This window comes from Triturus cristatus, chromosome 4_1 (assembly GCF_964204655.1).
Source record: "Triturus cristatus chromosome 4_1, aTriCri1.1, whole genome shotgun sequence".
NCBI lineage: Eukaryota > Metazoa > Chordata > Amphibia > Caudata > Salamandridae > Triturus > Triturus cristatus.
In genome coordinates this window covers 1,028,530,883-1,028,551,236 of record NC_140585.1, presented here as the reverse complement: position 1 = coordinate 1,028,551,236, position 20,354 = coordinate 1,028,530,883, and positions in this window count along the sequence as shown.

The following is a 20,354-nucleotide window of genomic DNA, read 5'->3' as shown; positions in this document are numbered from 1 at the left end:
TGACGAATCCCCCCGAGACTTTCAGGGTAGGAGCGGAGCGTAGCGCCCCACCTATTTTGAAAATTTCGCGAGGATTCGTCGACCGGCGCCAAAGTTATTCCAAATAGAATGTTGCGGATTTCCTATGGAAACAGGGTCCTAACTATAACTATCTACTGGCGACCGCCAGTAGATAATATATATATATATATATTACCAATATGCATTTAGCATTTAGAAATTGTTTTATTCGAGACATAACCTGTATTTGTCAAGTTATATGATATAAAAATTATTACCTCGTTGGGAAACGTTTTTATGTTGGATATTGTATTTGAATATAGGTTTTTCGTGTACTACCAACATGAACCAGGGAGTCTGTTGTACAGCCCTATGAATGAATTGGGCGGAGATTATTCCTAGTGCAACTGTATTTGAATCACGATTGGTCTCGACATGTCATGTGATCAAGACCGGGGTAACCCGGTCGAAATGCGTCATGTTGCTGAAGGGGAAATAAAAAAGCACTGAAGAAACCTTACTGCATGGTGGTCCGTTCCTGCTTGTTTGCTGAAAAAACATCTTGCTGTCAGGACTGTGAGTTTGATACGGTTCCGGCGGTTTTGCTGTTACCACTATTTCAAATGGACCCTCTCTGCGTAAGTGGCTGGCTGTTGGCAGCAGACATCGCTACGGCGATTCGTGGTTTACCCGGAAGGAGTACTTGGGGCCAGCCCCCCGCAGTCACATGAGGAGGAAGCTAACAGCGGCATCTGTAAATCGGCGGAACCAGAAGGTGCGGCTTGGAGGAGTTTGAGGAGTCGGAAGACGCCGAAAGCGGCCAGGTCTAAACCCGAGGTGAGCCGTGTGTGCAGTTACAGCACCTGTTGACATTTGCAGGTGCAGAGATTGCAGTAAAACTACGAACCCAAATAAGACATTTACTTGATTTCGGGCTCCAATCGATAAGTGCATAGCGAATCCCCGAAATTGCAGCCGAAATGGCATCAGCAGCGGACGTGCTTCGGGACCGAGAAGCGGTGGCGGATGCTCTGTTTCTAAATTTGCCAGATAAGAATGAAAGCAAGAATGATGCTAGTGGTAACACAAAGGACAAAAATGATGTTAAAATATTATTAAAAAAGTTAGAGATACTACAACGCAATGAACTGACAACGTGGTGGGGGAAGAAATCTCGCGAAAAAGTATAAGGAAGCGGGTAGAGTCCCAAGGGGGTTGCGGGTCCTCATTGCTCCATCTTTTGAGAATTCCAACCCCCTAATGCTTAAGGAATGGGCAACAAACAACCTCAATGCCTCCATGAACATGGTCTGTATTTTAATAAAATATGCAGAAATAGACAGGGCTGTGTTTGTTAAACAAATCGATTTACTGAACCTTGAATTGGATGCCCTGGGTCAACAAGAGTCAGTACAGAAGGGAAAAGTTGATATAAAAAAACGAGTGGACAAACATGAAGAAACCATAAAATTGCGTAAAGTGTTTACGTTTGCACGAGACAAAAAAGATTACGAAACCGGAAGAATCTTTACTTTCTCCCAAAAATTCGAGTTAGTTAAAAGACAAGCATTGGTTAGTAAAATACCACCGGTCTGTGCACAAGATCAAGATGACGTGGTCACGTCGGATACAGACCTAAGTTCAACAGACAGTAGTCTGGACTCAGATGAAGGCAGTTCGTTAGTCCAGCGATCACAACCCCAGATTAACTTTACCCCATCTGAGGAATTGAGGTTTATAATAGAGGACCGCAGACACACGCTGAGGCTGAGGCTACCTCAGAAAGCAAATGCCACAAGGGTAACGAGCGCCGCAGACACAGGCGCAAGTGGAGGCGGCATCAAGAGAGGAAAAAAAGAGGGGAGGGGGAACCAACGTCCAGACCATTAAACCCCAGTAGTGACACCACATCTTAAAACCACTACCAACACAGTAATTAATTTGACCAATATTGATCTCAATGCTGCTGAAACTCAGCATTTGGCTTTGGGACTTTCATTTTGCCTGAAGAATGGTTTTAAATATGTGAAATCACGCACTGATGTGTTCAAGTTCATAAGAAAGTTAAAATTAATTAAATTCTGCAAATTGAACAAAGCGAGTGATACTGCTACCTCGATCATTGCCGAGATCCAACTGTGCATGCAATTTCAGGCCTCTGATGTTCCTACTTTAAAAACCTTGTACACATTGGCAGGACACTCTGATTAATTCACTCCTAGCATGCAGGATGAGCTCCAGCAAATGGGCATTGCTAGTGTGAGTGCAGCACAAAGTCCTTTTTGCCGACCATCTAAGTTTATCCCCATGATTCCGATAGATGCCATTGACATCTTTGGGGAATGTGTCATTGAAGATCTGAAGGTGCTCAATAGAACTATTGCTCAAAAGACCAAACACAGAAGTTATGCTGAACAACAATACTCTAAACGTATGCGTAAGATCAGTGACAACAATAACATAATAGTGAACAAGGCCGATAAGGGAGGCAATATAGTGTTATGGCCCAGCGATGCCTATCTGAAGGAAGCTTTGAGGCACTTGAGCGATCCCATGTGCTACAGGAAAGCTTCGTTCCATGAATTGAAATTGGTAAAGGATCATGTGTTCAAGGAGTTGGCACAATGGAAGAGAGAAGGCTTAATCAGCAAAGATGAATATAACTTTTTGAAGACAGATCATCCTATAACCCCGACGTTGTATTTTATTCCCAAGGTGCACAAACAAGTAATTCCTGTGCCAGGTCGACCTACAATCTCAGCACAACATGGGTTACTGGAATCCATGTCCAAGTATGCGGATTTTTTTCTTCATGAATACGTAGAGAGCCTTCCGTCCTATATTAAATACACTGGCCACTTTCTGAGCAAGCTAAGAGAAGTTATTTGGAACAATGATTGCTATTTCATAGTCATGGACATATGCTCATTATACACGAGTATTAATCATCATGATGGGTTAAATGCTATACGACAGTTTCTTTCAAACAGAAGTGTGAGCTAGAACCAGCATAACAAAATGTTGTTAAAAATTATTGAAATGTGTTTGACGAATAACTTCTTTTTATTTAATAAGGGAGTGCACCAGCAATTGTGGGCTGTGGCTATGGGGGCATGTTTCTCCCCCTTCTACGCGTGTTTGCACGTTGGTTGGTGGGAGAAACATGTCCTCGGGCACACACATGGGGACACACTTGCTAAAAACGTTATTAAGTGGTGGCGTTTTATAGACAACGTATGGGTAATTTGGCAGGGAACCAAAGAGTCAGCACAAAGTTTTGTTGAGGAAATCAATAACAAAAATCTGAATCTCGAATTCACTGCTACCATCAGCAATGAAAAAGTTGAATTCCTGGATGTTGAGATATATGTTAAAGACAATACCATACACACTAAATTACATAGAAAGGCTACAGCTGGGAATTCAACACTACATGATAGCAGCACCCACCCCAGACACCTCATCAAAAGCATCCCCTATGGGGAGTTTTTAAGAATTAAGAGAATTTGCAGCAACAATAGTGACCTAGGTATTTGTTTGAATGACTCAGTTCAGAGGTTTGTGGCACGAGGTTACAGATTGAGCGATTTACAGACTGCTCTTTCTAAAATACATAACAAAGATAATGAACCATTGAGGATTGTACATCATCAGAGAGGACAAAGTAATCGGAAACCAAAAAATCAGTGGTCAGGCTTATAACTACTTTTAGTTGCCAAGAGAAGCAGGTCAGAAAGATTATAAATAGGAATTGGTCTATTTTAAAGTCTGACATCACACTTGCCCCGGAGTTAGAGGTATTGCCTGCTATCACTTTCAGAAGGGCACCCTCTATGTTATGTTATGTTATGAGGAATTTGTAGAGCGCACGGCTACTCAAAAGAGTGTCCCGGCGCTAAAGAAGTACCTCGAAAGAAGAGAGATCCTGCAAGCTTCCATCCTACCCGGCAAAAGTATTGATGGAACATCCAGGTCTTAAGTTGGCGTCTAAAACTAAGGAGTTCAGGTTCAAGCCAGAGGGAGAGAGGCAGTGAATTCCATAATCTGCCTACGGTCACCTGAAAGGAACGTCCCCCCTTCCTTGCTAGAAGAAATTTTGGCACCGCTAACAGCTGTTGGGTTGAAGATCTTAGCGTCCTACCCAGACAGTAGGGAGAAATTCTCTTTCTGAGATACTGGGCCCCTCTATCATGCAAGGCCTTGAAAGCTAGTACCAACGCCTTAAAGTTGATTCTGTTTTTCACTTGTAGCCAGTGTAGAGCTTTTAGGTGGCTTGCCAGATGGGTCCTAGGCCCGACCATCAAGATAGCCCTGGCAGACGCATTTTGCACCAACTGGAGGTGACTTACTAAGTATTTCGGGATGCCCAAGTACAAGACATTGGCGTAGTCCAGCCTTGAAGTTATCAAGGCTTGAACTACCGTCTGCCTGTGAGACAGAGGTAGTAGTGAGAGATAATTTCTCAACATTGTTAGGAGCCTGAAGCACATGCCAGTCACCGATTTAACCTGCGACTTCATAGAGAGATCGGAATCTAGTAAGACTCCAAGATTTTTTACAGTGGTGACAGGGCTAGGGGGGGAAGGTTGGTCCTGAGGCCACCAGTTCCTCCATTCATCACCCGTTGTATGTCCAAAAAACATGATTTTGGTTTTAGCGGAATTACAAGAAAGTTGATTCCGGCGAAACCAGTCAAAGATGTTGGACAAACATTGGTTAATTTCACTTTCGTTAAAAGGTTCATCCTTTCCGTATGTGAACATTCTCTTGTAAAAACTAGTCCGGAAGTAATTGAAACTGGACATTGGCTATCTAACAGAACAGATTTTTATAATTGTAGTTCCTGTAGGGCATGCAAATTTGGGGTAAATAAACAGGAATTTTGTTATGCTTTCTCCCCTACTCCATGTAAAATCAAAGGACTATTTACATGTAAGACAGACCATGTTATTGGAATGTACGTGTCATCTACAGTGCATAGGAAGTACCAAGCATCAGGTTTTTAACCGTATCCTGCAGCATCTACGTGCAATTGTCAATGAGGGTGGGCGGAATTTGCGAAAGTGCCTTTCGCAAAATATCGCGAAACGGCAAAAAATTTTGCGTGATCGTGGAGATTTTTGTGTGCTGATTAATGTGTTACTGAATTTGACCTTCAACTCGGGCACCTGCTTTATTTATATCTGTAAGAGTTACAGATATAGATAAAGCAGGTGCCCGAGTTGAAGGTCAAATACAAGTGCTTCCTGTTGGGGTTTAATTTTTGTGACAGGAGCATCGTGCCAGAATGAATGCTGCCCTGCCTGCATATTTACCCAAGAAAATGCCACAGTTTTGTGCAATACCTCTACTCAACTTGAGTACTTTCTACTGGCTAATCAGTAAGTGCTACCTCGTTGGGTAAATGTATAGTGCTTTACCCACACTACAGCTGCGTAAAGGGCCAGAAGAGTTGTCTACAGCGACCATGTGTGTCTGTAACGTTGCCACAGCGCCGACGGGCGCCGGTGTCCCTCGAGTGAGCTGTCCATCATAGTGGGGGAAAGGGCAGGAAGACGTACATCGCTGGTGTGTGGGCTGGTGCCAAACAGGCGGGGCTTCCATGCAGTTCACATGCCTCTTGTTTATAAAGGGCTAGAGACCAATCAGAGCAGCAGATGAGGAGACAGAAGGAACCTCCTGGTGTCAGGAACTACACGGGGATTGCGCTCGAGAAACTCATGGGTGCACAGAGCTCCATCAAGGATTGCAGCAAATCGTTGACGGTAGATATGGGGAGAAAGCACACCTGCCTGGGCGACAATTTCCGTTCTGTCGCTGATCGTGGAAGTTTTGACATTTTCGCGTTCCGCGTGGAACGCAAAAATGTTGCATTTTTGCAATTTCTGCGAGCATAACGGAAATTGTCGCCCACCCTTAATTGTCAATTCGGATTCTACTTATCCGGTTGCACGTCATTTCAAATTAGTGCATCAGAATAACTTAAAAGACCTTAATTATTTTGTAATTGACGCAGTTCTGAGATCAGTAAGGGGAGGAAATAGAGAGAAAAAATTGTGTCAGTTAGAGAGTCAATACATTTTACAGTTAGACACTAAAATGCCGAATGGCCTGAACACCGGGGAAGATCTGTACAATTTTCTTCAAACTGGAGACTCTGAGCTGCTATACATGTAACAGGGATTTTCTTTTATATATATATATACTTTTTATGCAAGACTAATTTTTATTGGGATTTTAGGCCTTACTTTTATCGGATTTTAACTGGTTTTACAAGATTTCTGGTTTTACTGGTTTTTATTCGGTGTCTGTGGGGTAGTGGGATCCGGCAATTGTTGGTCAATTGCAGATAATAGTCTTTCTTTGATAACTTTATTTCGGTCGAAGACCATAAAAGTGCAGATAAAATACATACATACATGGCACATTCATAAAATCATAAAAATAGTTACATTTCTTTAAAAAGAGAATTGAACAATGAGTTATCAAAGCTATTGCGAAAGTTTAAGATGGTCTGAGACTTAACCTGAGGCGCCACATGCCATGGAGAAAACGAGAGACAGCAAAAACAATGGGCGGAGAAGTGTCATGCTTGAGAAATCTACACAGTGTCTAAAATCCAGGTTTCTACAAATTGGGACAAGCCAATATTTACGTATGTTACTGTATACTGGACAAAAGAATAAGACATGGTTAACATCTTCTCTCACATCTTTTAAAAATGGGCAGTTTTCACTTTTTGCCCATTTCGAGGTGATCTAATGGGTAGAGATCCATGCCTTAATTGAACATATAGTTTCCTCGCAAGAGGGGGTTGGATTTCATCTAAGAATTTCTCCCACCCCGTTTCTGGTTTAAATGCGAGAAACTCAATAGAGAGCCTGCCATAGGATGTTGAGCTTTGTAGAGCCTGCAAATTGTGTTGTCTCACCATGTTTAGCAACTGAGCTCTAGATATCCATGGACAGCTCAACTCAGGGGACCCCCATAGTTGAGGGAGACCTATTTTTAAAGAGAGGGCCTTGATGTAAGAGAGCCAAGGGATATTTTTGCTTTTTAACAATTCCCAGGTCTCCCGAAATTCAGCTCTAAAGGATACCAACTCAGGTACTGCCCAGAGCCTCCTCCAATATAGCAAGGGGTGCACATCTGCCAAATTCTCAATGGACTCCAAACCCAAGTCCATTCGCAATGGGATCAGGGGTGTACTTATCGGTAATCCCACCAGGTTTCTCATAAAGGCCTGTTTGACCCTGACAAGGCTTGATACATTCTTATGACCCCAAAGTTCGGCACCATACAAGGATGCAGTCCGAGCCTGCAGGCTATAATTCTTGAGGGCAGGCGCAACCGGTTTGGACATCGATGCTCTCTGGAGCTTGCCAATACCGCCAGATATTTGTGAAAGTCTGAGGGCGGATTTGGCAATCTGGTGTCCCCATCCAAAATCCTCCGTCAGCGTAATCCCGAGGTATACAAAGGTCTTGACTCGCTCCAATGGAGCGCCATTCAAAAGAGGATTCAGGCGCATGCGCCTCGGGGGACTGAAGATCATGAACTTGGTTTTATCCATATTGATCTCCAAACCTCGCAAGGCGCAAAAGCCCACGAAGCCGTCCAGAACACGCTGGATACCCGAAGATGTTCGAGACAACAGCAAAGTGTCATCCGCGAACATCAAAGAAGGTACACGGCCAGACGACAACCAAGGGGCATCGCTATCCTTAACTTTGTTTAGGGTATCAACAAGACCATTTATGTACAGGCTAAAGAGAGTAGGTGCCAGGACACACCCCTGCCGGACGCCCCTGGCAACAGGGAAGCGATCCGAAAGAGCCCCATGTCTCCCACACCTAACCTGTGCATAATTGCCATCATGCAAACGGGCCAGAATCTTAAGCAAATATGGCGGGAGTCCCAAGTCTGCCAATACCAACCACAATTTTTCCCTGGGGACCAAATCGAAAGCGACCCTCAGGTCCACAAAAACTAGGTGGAGGCTGCCGCCCTCAACCTTTGTGGTTTTCCAAAAAAGGACCTGGAGCCGGAAGATTTGGTCCAAGGTTGAGATTCCAGATCTGAATCCAGCCTGGAGAGTGGACAATATTTCCCGTTCCTCCATCCAGGCTTGTATCCTGTCCAGAATGATTCTGCCCATTAGTTTTTGTGTTGTATCAAGCAGGCTAATGGGCCTGTAGTTTGAAGGGGAAAGTGGGCAGCCTTTTTTATAAATGGGGACAATCTCAGCCCCCAGCCAAGTGTCCGGCGGGTCAGACCCCTTGAGGATCGCGTTGAATAAGGTGGCAAGATAAGGCGTCCATATTTTTGGCTGGGCTCGAAACAGATCCCCCGGCAATTTTTCAAGGCCGGGAGCTTTGTTAGGAAGCAATCTGGCTATTGCAGATTCTACCTCCTTCAGAGTAATACTCACTGGAAGGTCAGGCGGAAGCATACACAATCCGGGCCCGAGGCCCGGATTGTCAGGGGGGTCTGGGGCAGGGGGCCGGGAGAGCGATGCAATTCCCTCCTGGCCAGATCCAGAGGTTAGACTTAAACCCAGCCAAGATGGGTCATCGTGCTCCAAGCGTGCATACAGTGCACCAAAATGAGCCTCCCAAACAGGGGCGCAATATTTGGGATGATAGCCTGTGCTCCCCCTTAGAGCCTGAACTAACAATAGCCCAAAACAACTTTGCGTCCCTAATCAGGAGCGCACTTCTCAGCTCTTCCCACCTTGTTTCCTCCCAATCCCTCTTAGCTCCTTCAACAGTCTTTTTATAGAGTGTACGAGATAGTCTAGTTTTTGGGCTATCCTTGGCTTTAATTGCAATAACAAGATCTTTCTTGGCATTCCTGCAAGTGCCATTAAACCAGGGGTGTATGTTAGACCCTCCCCGTCTGGGTCTAGATAGTGGGCAAAGAACGTCCCCCAATACACTAGCCAGCTGGCTACGGATTTTTACAGCAAGACCGTTTAATGGCAGATCAGCCATCGCAACTAACCATGGTAAAGCAAGCTGGTATATTTCACCCATCTTAGTCAGAGAGTTCTGAAAATGGGGCCAATTTACCCTACGGCGGTTGTTCGAGAGCATGAGTGACTTGTTCTTATCGGAAGTAAGGCCGGCTTCAGGGTTAGACAGCCCAAAGCTCCCAGAGTTAAGTGTTAGAACATGGGCGTTATGGTCACTATTGTGTCTCGGATACACTCTAAATTCTAGAAGCTTGTCCCAATGTTTTGCTTCCACCATGATATAATCAATGATGTATGTTTGTATTGCCCTATTAAAAGTGGGATTTCCCGGACGATCAGGGTCGAGTCTCCCATTACCGGCCCGCATGCATTAACAGGAGGGATCTTAGGCTCCGGGATACACCAAAGTGAATCTTCATCATCCTGTTCATCCCAATCAGGGTTAACCAAGGGCTCAAATTGGCAATTAGTATAACTGAGGAGTCAAGTGTCTGGATAAAGAGATCAAGTACTTTAATCGTATCAGACTCCTGCCCATGCCTAACTGGCCTTGAATAGATGTTAATTATGGCTATTTTTGGTGAATTCAGTGGTGTCAATAACACACATTGGACATCGGGGAGTTGGTTGGCATTTGGGTAGCTTTGACGCCCAAATGGGTGCCCACCCAAATGGATAGACTGCCGGATGGGCGGCCTCTTCCACTAGAAACTGCCAGGGTATGAAATGTTGCGTAGCCTGGAATTACACTCTCCTCTAATGCCCAAGTTTCCTGAATCAGGCATATATTGTGTACTGCCATAAAAGAGCCCCAGTCAGGGTTAGGTAATTTATTTTTTAAGCCAGCTACATTCCACGAAAGGATTTTTATGGTATCAACAGCTACAATACCAGTGCCTTTTAAGATTCCTGTTACCAAGGGGGGAAGGCTATCACAAGCAGAAGGCTCTAGGTGGGCTTTCTTCCCAGTTTCTTCTGTAAAGGGTGCGTCCCCCCCTGCAACAGAAACTCGTCGCGGGAGCCCCGCATCCCCCGCTTCCCGCACAACACACCCTACCACCCTGCCCGCACCACCAGGGGATGTGGTCACTGCTGAAATGACGGTTTTAGTGCTTCCCCCCAATATAATTGGAGAGGTAGATGTTTCACTGATATTAATCAAAGGTGGCTCCTTATCGCGTGGGCGTCAATCGACCTGGTTCAGTATACTAAACCTATTACTATGTACAATGGGTGGCAGGGGGGGGTGGTAGGCATTTACGTCTGCCCAACTTGCTTGCCCCGGATGCGCTCCAGAGGGCAGCCATTACGGCCCTCATCATATTTAGCTCTTTTAGGATAAACTATTCTGAGAGGGGGCACAGGGTAAAAGTATGACAGGTGGAGAGTAAGAATTTGGGTGTTTAGGCTGGAGGGGGACAAGGCGCAGATATACTCTACGGCAGCAGTATCCCTGAAATTTATGACCACACAGTTCCCTACTATAGTTTTGGGACCCTTCCCGATCCAATCTATACGTCTTGCAAACAGTATTTCCCCAGAGATGTAGGAGGGGAGAGGTCTATTCACATTTAACCACTGTACACACTCGTTTTTTAACTCAATATGGGTTTCGTTTTTTCCCTTGGCTAAAGGTGGAACCCCTGACAGCACTACAACATATGGTAAAGACTCGGGGGGGAGGTTAATAGTTTGCAGCTCCGGTGATATATCTGTAAAGGGTAAATTTGAATTTGGTGGGGCTGAGACAGCGGAGGGTCCCCTATCCTGACTACGTTGTCACATTCTATCATTTCTTCGATGGAAGTGACTTTTAAGGTTGCTGAGGCCAAAACCGGGGTTGCAGCTAATAGTATATAATAGTATCATATGTTTCATTCTTGTAGTTAGGATGTGTATTTCTTATATGAAGATTTGTGTTTGAAGTTTATAGTGTTGAGCTCAGCGTTTTTTGCACATAATTAATGTATAATTGTTTTTGCACAATCTATGCTCATTTTTACACAGGTAGTTTCCATGTACTAGCTCTTTCTATTGATTGTATAGTGGCATTAAGTCTTCTGGCACATAGACATGTTTTTGCATTAGCACTTTATACTGATGACATTGAAATTCTTAGCGTCTATTCTATCCATTCTATCAATTGTATTCAATAGTAATTAGCGAGTTTCCGATGCTTTTAATAGTTCACTTGCATTCTTATCACTGGTGGGTTATCATGCACATTTATTTAAGTTTATGACACAGGAATTTTCACTATGCACTTTAATATAACAACAGACATATGGGTTCTTGAAATTTTAGATGGTTGGTAAATGTATTTCTAAACAGTAACTGGGCACTTGCTCTTTATTACCAATATGCATTTAGCATTTAGAAATTGTTTTATACGAGACAACCTATATTTGTCAAGTCTTATTATATAAAAATGAATACCCCTTTGGGAAACGTTTTAATGATGGATATTGTATTTGAATATAGTTTTTTTGTGTACTACCAACATGAACCAGGGAGTCTGTTCTTTAGTCCTATGAATAAATTGGCCGGAGATTATTCCTAGTGCAACTGTATTTAAATCACGATTGTTTGCTGAAAAAAACATCTTGCTGTCAGGACTCTGAGCTTGAGATATATATATATATATATTCAGTTAAAAAAACCATAGGTTTCACACATGTTATAGTTAGCTGGACATTTCACTCGTGAAAAACCATTGAAATTCCCCCGTTATAGTTAGTGCAGGCAACTATAACTCACGTGACCGCAATCCTCTGCTGATGACGTCAGATATTACATCACTGTATTTAGACACTTATTTACCCATGTCTTCTTCCATTAATTTTTAGCTATACATATATTACAAATATTTTTTTTCCAGAAAGACACATATGTCATCAGTGATGTAATATCTGACGTCATCAGCAGAGGATTGCGGTCGCGTGAGTTATAGTTGCCTGCACTAACTATAACAGGGGAATTTCAATGGTTTTTCACGAGTGAAATGTCCAGCTAACTATAACATGTGTGAAACCTATGGCTTTTTAAGTGAATTTGCAAGGTTTTTAAAATGCTAATTCCGAACTATAACGTGTGTGAAACCTATGGTTTTTTCAGTGAATTTGTACGGTTTTTTAAATGCTAAGTTATGTATTTTTTTATTTTTTTTAAAGGTTTTTCACTGTGTGCGTACCGTACGCGCACAGTGCGCTTCGCGCACCGTGCACGCGCTGTGGGCGAGCGGGGCGCTTCGCTCACCGCGCGCCCACGTTACGCAGTTCGCGGAATTATTCCGTTTCTACAGTACGCGCACGCTACGCGTACTCCGCGATTTTTCGCAAAAAAATTAAAGGAAATTTTGGCCCTTGGGGGTCCTTCTGGGACCCCCTGACAAAGGCTAGGGGGTCAGGAACTGTCCACCCTGCCCCCTTTTCACGTTCTCCACCTTTGTTTTTCACCCCCTCAGACTGCGAGAGACAAAATGGTGGCCGACACTTCCTGGTTTCGACCGATTCGAATGTTTACTAAGATCTAACAACCAATCAGAATCGAGCTCGCGCACGGCAGCGTGCGCGTACGGTAAGTTTTACCGTACGCGCACGGTGCGCGCTTATAGATATATATATGCTTTTAAATGCTATTTTCTCAGGAAATACTGAACAGATTTACACCAGACCTGCAAAAGGCACATCCCTGACCTGAGGACTACCTCTCTGCCAAATTTCAAGTAATTCTTTTCAGCCGTTCGGGCTGTAGCTTGGACTAAAGGTCCTATGGAAAAATGCATGGGGAAAATGTGTTTTGGGACCCCCCCTTTTTCTCAGCCCCCGCTTGACGAATCTCCCCGAGACTTTCAGGGAAGGAGTGGAGCGGAGCGCCCCACCTATTTTGAAAATTTTGCGAGGATTCGTCAATCAGCACCAAAGTTATTCCAAATAGAATGTTGTGGATTTCCTATGGAAACACGATCCTAACTATAACTATCTACTGGCGACCGCCAGTAGATAATATATATAATATATATATATATATATATATATATATATATATATATATATATATATATATATATTCACTGAAAAAACCAAAGGTTTCAGGGGCGTTATAGTTAGGAATTGGCATTTAAAAAACCTTAGAAATTCACTGAAAAAACAATAGGTGTCAGGGCGTTATAGTTAGCTGGACATTTCCCTCGTACAAAACCCGAGAAATTCCCCCGTTATAGTTAGTTCAGCTAACTATAACTCGCGCCCCCGCAATGCACTGCTGATGACGTCACATATTACATCACTCATGACATGGTCAGTGACATCACTGATGGCATCACTGAAATGACCTATGGTTTTTCTGAGAATTTCTAAGGTTTTTTAAATGCCAATTCCTAACTATAACGCCCCTGAAACCTTTGTTTTTTTCAGTGAATTTCAAAGGTTTTTCAAATGCCAATTCCTAACTATAACGTGCATGAAACCTATGGTTTTTTCAGTGAATTTCAAAGGTTTTTTAAATGCTAATTCCTATCTATAACTTATCTCTAAAGATATCATGTTTAATGATTTTCATTGGATTTCTATATTTTTCAATTTCAGTGGGTCAATCATGTTTTTTTGAAATTCTTTTTTAACACTATTTTTTTAACCTTTTTTTTCATTTAAATCTTTTCAAAATTAAAAAATATAATTTGTTTTTATTGGGTTTTTCAAACATATTTTTTTATATTTTTAAAAATATATTTTTAACTATATGTTCAAAACTTTATTTTATATTTTTTCCCATGTTATTTGGATCCGCGCACCCTATGCGCACCGTTCTCGATCCCTACGCGATAGCATCCGCGCATGGTATGCGTTGGGTACGTGTTTAGTGCGCGATCGCAATGCGACCGGTACGCGACTCCCAGCCTATACGCGACACGTTCGATGTACGTAACGCGACGTTTACGCGCTTCCGCGATGCATCATATGCGTGTATGACGCGGTAGGTGCGCGGATCCCACAAAATATTTAACATTTAAAAAAACATATATATATATTTATTTCATGTGAATATTCATTGAAGACAAACTCTAAACTAGTCTTAAAAGTAATATATTTTTACATCTAATCCTATATTTCTTTTTAATTCCACTTCACCAATGCGCGCTGGGTGCGTGCTGCGTAAGCGCCGGGTGCGCGGATCCCATGTGACCTGCAAAACAAGAGATTTGATTGGTTCATTACACTTCCTGTTCTAACTATTGAAAGACCGCACCCATTTCAATCATTCTTCTTTCACCTTCTTTGGAGGAGCATCTCTTTGCAGAGAAGAAGATTTTTTGGACTAAGTTTACACTTAGCTCTAACTTTTTACTCCTAACAATGGCTTCAGGGCAGCAGGCATAACCTGCATCTCCTCATACATCTGAGGATGAATTTTTGGAGGAGCCACCACGCACACAACGTTTTTCTTCAGTGGTGTTGCCATTTTTTACTTTTCCCGAGGGGCAAACGAAGATCAATGCCACCTTGGTCACGTGCAAGATTTGTAAAAATGTGCTGTCTCGAGGGGATCTGACAAAGAAATACTCATGCGGGACAGCCAGCATGATGAATCACCTAGGGACCCTTCATCCTGTCAATCTTGCACGAGAAGAATGCTGACGGATGAGAGACACTCCTGCTCCTGCGCCTCCCACCTCATCGCAGCCGAGCACTTCAAGAGTGCATCCGTCAGCCCAAAACTTGGACATCCGTCCTCAATTTCAATTTTTAAAAGTGCTCTGCGACTTTGTGCTATGGGGAGCAATCGATCGATCTGATCTGCTGCCGGCAAGAAAGTCACCATTGCTAGTGTTTTTTTCCCTGAAGTTCATTGTTTTGTTCCTCCTGTTTTGTTTTTTGTTTTTTGTTCCAGAAAAACCAAAAAAAAAAATATTGTTCAGAAAACCTCCCAAAAAAATATAAAAGAAGAAAAAAAAAAGTTCTTCTAAGAACTAACGATCCTGGTTTAAAAAAAGAGCTAAATTTCTTTGTTAGTGTGTGAACGTTTAAATGAATGTATGTGTAGTACATAATTGACTGAATGAATGCATTAGTAGCGTATGGTGAATGTATAAGTGCAGAACTATGAGGAAGTGCTGCAGCATCACACAGTAACCTCTTTAACTGCAGTGTGCTGTAGTACTTCCGAAGCACAGGGATGCAACATATGTACATAAATATGTTGCAAATCTATGCTTCTCTCTGCACGGCTGCTTAAACTGCAGCCATGTGGTGACACAGGCACCCTTGCACCAAAGTGCAAGGATATCTGTGTCATGTGCTGTTTGTTTTTCTGCAGGAAGACACACCTTCCTGCACAAACACAATGAGAAAATGCATTTTTCTCCTTTAATGTATGCTGAACATTTTAGCATGCATTGAAGATATAAAAATGTGGAGAAATGAAAACCATTCTCCTTGATGTGCTTTCCTACACCAATTTTAGAATGGTGCAGCATTCACACACATATCGAGATTTATGATTTCTGATAAATCTAGAGATGTGTCTTGTTCTATGAGCATTCAGTGCAATCATGCACAACAACACTTATAGAACACCCTTTCAACGCAAAGTGGTGTGTATGATGAGGTTGTATTTACATGGAGTAGAAAAAGTACACAGATTGCCTTTTCCTCTCTTTGTAAATATGAAAGAATGTCTTGCGCAATAACTATGTTACAAAAAGTGACATATTTCCGGTTTTAAAATTCCTTGCGAATGATAGAAGGTAAGCACAGAGTTTTGTCTGCAAAGATGTTCAAAGAAGAATGATTGAACTGATTGCGGTCCTTCAATAGGTACAATGGGAAATATTATAAACCCCTCAAATCTATTTTTTTGCAGGTCACGTGATATCTGATTATGGTCAGATTTCAAAACTACATAGGTATAAACAGAGTGTTTTTAGAAACGTGTTTCAACTTTGCAGCTTCTTGCAGACCTCCTCGGTCTGCATATTGAGACTTAGTTAAACTTACCTTCACAGTAATAGGAATAAAAAATGGTATACATTTTTTTCAGATTTTCATTGCAATCTAAATTGATATAAATTGCTTATTTTAAAATTTGGATCTCTGAAAGAGATGAAAAAAAAATTATAACATGTAATATTACATTTTTTACAACACAGCATAATTTCCACAAAGTAATTTGTTTGCCTTTTTTGCTGTTCTCAGAATATATTGAATTGCACTAGAAATAGTGATTTCAATCGTACTCATCAACAGCAGGCAAAAAAAAAACAATCAGAAAGATTGTTAAAAAAACCCAACATGATATTCTCAGTAAAATACCAGAAAATACAAATCACACATATATGAAATGCTTACGGCTTACAAAATTTTATAACTTTAACTTATAAAAACTGTAAATATTGCTGCTTTAAAATATTCACCGAATCAATGACCACCAAAAAGTCCATAATTCAAAAATATACCTTTCCTTGAGGCCAAATGGTATTTTTGCACTCCTTCTTTATGTAAATTGTCCAATGGTAGTCCTATTAAATATAATAATAAATTCCTCAGAGAATGAATTATCTTTCTAAAACTTTGACTTTAAAAATATTAGGTAGGAACGTTGTTTAAAAACCAACTGGGAATCATTACAAAGTGTCCAGCCTTTGTCACATTTTAGATAGGCAGTGTAATGTCCAGATTTGGTGGAAGGACCATCATGGAAAATTATAGCAATTGCTACAAAAGCCCTTCCTGATATTGATAGTTGTGCTGCTACAAATTGCTTTATTAAAATATCCAATTTTCTTCCGTCAGCTGTACAACGTTGCAGCATTAAAATTATGAATTTTCCATATTTTGTTAAGAAGAATGTGGATAACATTTCTGATTTCTATTGGCTACACTCCATGTTTTGATTTGCACCTTTAACTAATTTATTGAAAGACACTGATTTACAGTCTGGTAATGTTAAATACAGAAATCTCTCAGTGTCTACATTGGTGCTACATGTATAAATGCAATTTTCACAATGATGTTCCCATTTGTAAGAAAGGCCAAAAATATTTTCTTTTTCTACACCTTCATTTAAAAAAATGGTAAGCATATACATTATAAATTCCTGAGCATCTTGTTGGATATTTTGTGAAAATTGTATAGAACCAGAACACACATCCAAAAGACTACAAACATCTGAAACAGATTGTATTTTACTTGTATCTGTTGTCAACTTTTATAAACAGAATGCAACAGAGAACAAAATCTTTTTTGCCAATTCTGCATAATTTGTTCTCGCAAACATTCCATATAAAAAACAACATTGACCACTACATTAGCATAGCAGTTGACTCCTGAACTATTTTCAAACTGATAACCAACAATCTCTTCAACAGTGTCCAATTTCTTTTTACCTGCAATCACAACATTATCTTGTTCTTTTACCTTCTTGACACCTTCAGAACAGATATTCTCTAACCTTCTTTTTCGACCAACCACACGCTTTTCAAATACAGGATATTGACCTAAATTTGGGGCATAAACCCTTCTTAACCTATTATGTTCTTTTACACAGTTTGCATCTGCAGTAACCTTCGTCTCATCAAAATCAATCAAAAACAAACCAGATAATGTTCTAACTCGCGACAAAGCAACATATGCCATACCCTCTTTAAATACGGTAGATCCAATGTTCACCAATGCACTGTCTACACTTAATCCTTGAGACTTATGAATAGTCACTGCGTATGCCAGAGAAAATGGAAATTGTTTCATACGGACATATAAATCTTTAACAAGCAAAAAACGAACGGAACAACGACCAATTTCTTTAACTTCATCAATCTGATCAAATGTAATTTTTTAAAATTAAATTCCTTCTTTTTTCTGATAATTCACAAAATCCACCACTTTACCCATTGCACCATTAACTAAACCTTTATCTACATCCAAGTTACGCCTTAAAATTACCCGACAGTTTACACACGCATATAGTGTCTTTTCTAAACCAGCAGTTTTAGATATTTTTTTTTCTAAACATTCCAGTTTTGATCTCAACTTTCCCGTCAAAATAATAGTGATTCCTTCATGCTGTATTTTATCGATGGCTTCCATTTTTACAATTTCTTAATTTTCCAGTTTCAGTAGTTCTTCGTTGAATATGGAACACCAGCGCATGGTTGGCATTAAGCAAATCACTGATTTATTTTTAGCAATTTCCACATACACTTTTGCAGCAACTGCATTTTCATTTGGAAAGACATTGCAAAGTAATCGACTCTCCAAAGCTTGTTTGCCTTGTTTTGAAAGAATTCCAATTCTTATATCTTGAAGAATACTTCCATATTCAGTATCATTTGCCTCTCGCATATTTGTTGTCAGTTCTTTGTATTCAAAATGAGTCCAAATGTTCACATTACCAACACTGCCAAGAAACTTTCTGGTATCTTCATGGGCTAGTGTTTTAAATACAGGTTGTCCTTTTACCGGAGTCAGTTGCAGTAGATCTCCAAAAACTATGATGTGTTTTCCTCCAAATAACACGTCATACTCTGTTTTAAGAATTTGCTGCATTCTTAAATGCACAAATGCAAGCATCAAGTTTGAGACCATGCTCACCTCATCAATAATGAGAAGTTTCATTTTCTTCAGGACTCTTGAAACTTCACTACAAGCTTCTCCAGATAGCTTGTGGTATTCCAATTTGTTCTCATGCTCTACTGGCAGCATTAGTCAACAATGTAAAGTAATTCCTTTAATGTTATGTGCTGCCAACCCAGTTGGAGCAGCGACAACACAAGACAAATGCGAATCAGTTGTTTTCTGCAGATGACTTGTAATTACTTTCATTTAGAAACTTTTTTCCTGTTTCAGCTTGACCACTCACATACATTCTGATAGGTTGAAATGATGTACATGAGCACCCTCTTATTTCATGAAGTAATCCATGGTCAATCTGCTCTTTCACTTGCTGATATATTTGTTTCTGTTCAACATTTAGTTGTTCTTCCAAGTTTCTTAACTGTATTGCATCTTCTTGAGCTTGATACATTGCTGTTTCCACCTCATTCATTGCAAACGCTGCTTCATTTTCAACAATGGGTTGTCCTAGTGGATCTTGACTCAGTGCAGCAGAACTTTGACTGTCTTGAGAACTATTTCTAGCAATCTCAGCTGCAATTGTAGATTCTTGATCAATTTCATCATTCAACATTTTGACATAATTTGCGAAAGCACTGCATTGTATGCTATCTTTAGAAGCATTAACTGAAACTTCATAGCTGGGAAAATCACAGTAATTCCAGTTCTGAACGCCATGGTTTGAACATTTGCAAAAGGGCTAAATAGTAAAATTCCCTTTTGTCAGCAGTTTCCTGTGATTAATTAAATTTCCTTTCCTTTGTTTCACCAGACATCCTTCGGAACCAATCACTGCATAGTTTCCATCATTGATGTTCTCTGTAGTATTCCGTTTAAAAGTGTAGTTTTGCAGCACTTCATAGAGACACATGTTCTCAAGATGATGACTTCTATTTGGGTAGTATGTGTCCAACATATTCGTTTTCAAAATATCTGTACTTTCTGGTTCATTTTCTGCTAAATATTCAATTTCTTGAACAGATTTCAGTACCCGATTTCGCATGCCTGCAAGACCTACACTCACCTAAATGATTCTTCTACTTTTGGAATATAGACTTGCAGATGATAACCGATCTGAACATTCATATGCTCCAATTTCATGATGCGATAACATCTTCAAACTGAAACTGTATAATTTCCTACTTAGAGTCTTCTCGTGAGACATCTCTTCCCACATTTCTTTGAATTCAGTCTTTTCTGATTTAGTAATGTAAGACGTTACATATCGAGCAACAGCAATGGAATTGTCCGCAACATACTGAATATCCATGTTAGCGTTCCACATGGATAAAATAACTGGATTGTAGTCATTTATGTATTTCGATTCTTCGCTTCTTCATAAGTTGTAGGTGTTTTTCGGAGACTTTCTTGTTATGGTATGTCGCATAGCTGACATAAAACTGTTCACTCTTCCTTTGGATAATACAGGACGTGGAAATCCAAAACGACATTTGGTAAAGAACTTATCCTTTGACTTGTACTTTCGTAGACAGTATTTTCCATACCTGTGGCTTTGAAATCATAAGACTTGTTGTTTTAAGTTTTTATCTTCTCTGCTATTGGGAAGAGCACAAGTAGCATAATCTTCAATGAAAGACAAAACAGCTTCATCTGAATCTGTTCCAAATTGGGGGGCGTCCTTGATCCATAACAACATATGTATATGAGGAGCACCTCTTGCTTGATACTCCTTTCTCCAAAAGAAATCCACAACTTCTCCAAGAGGAGGATTCTTTTTATTGCAGATGAAAGAAATCATAACTTCAAATCTA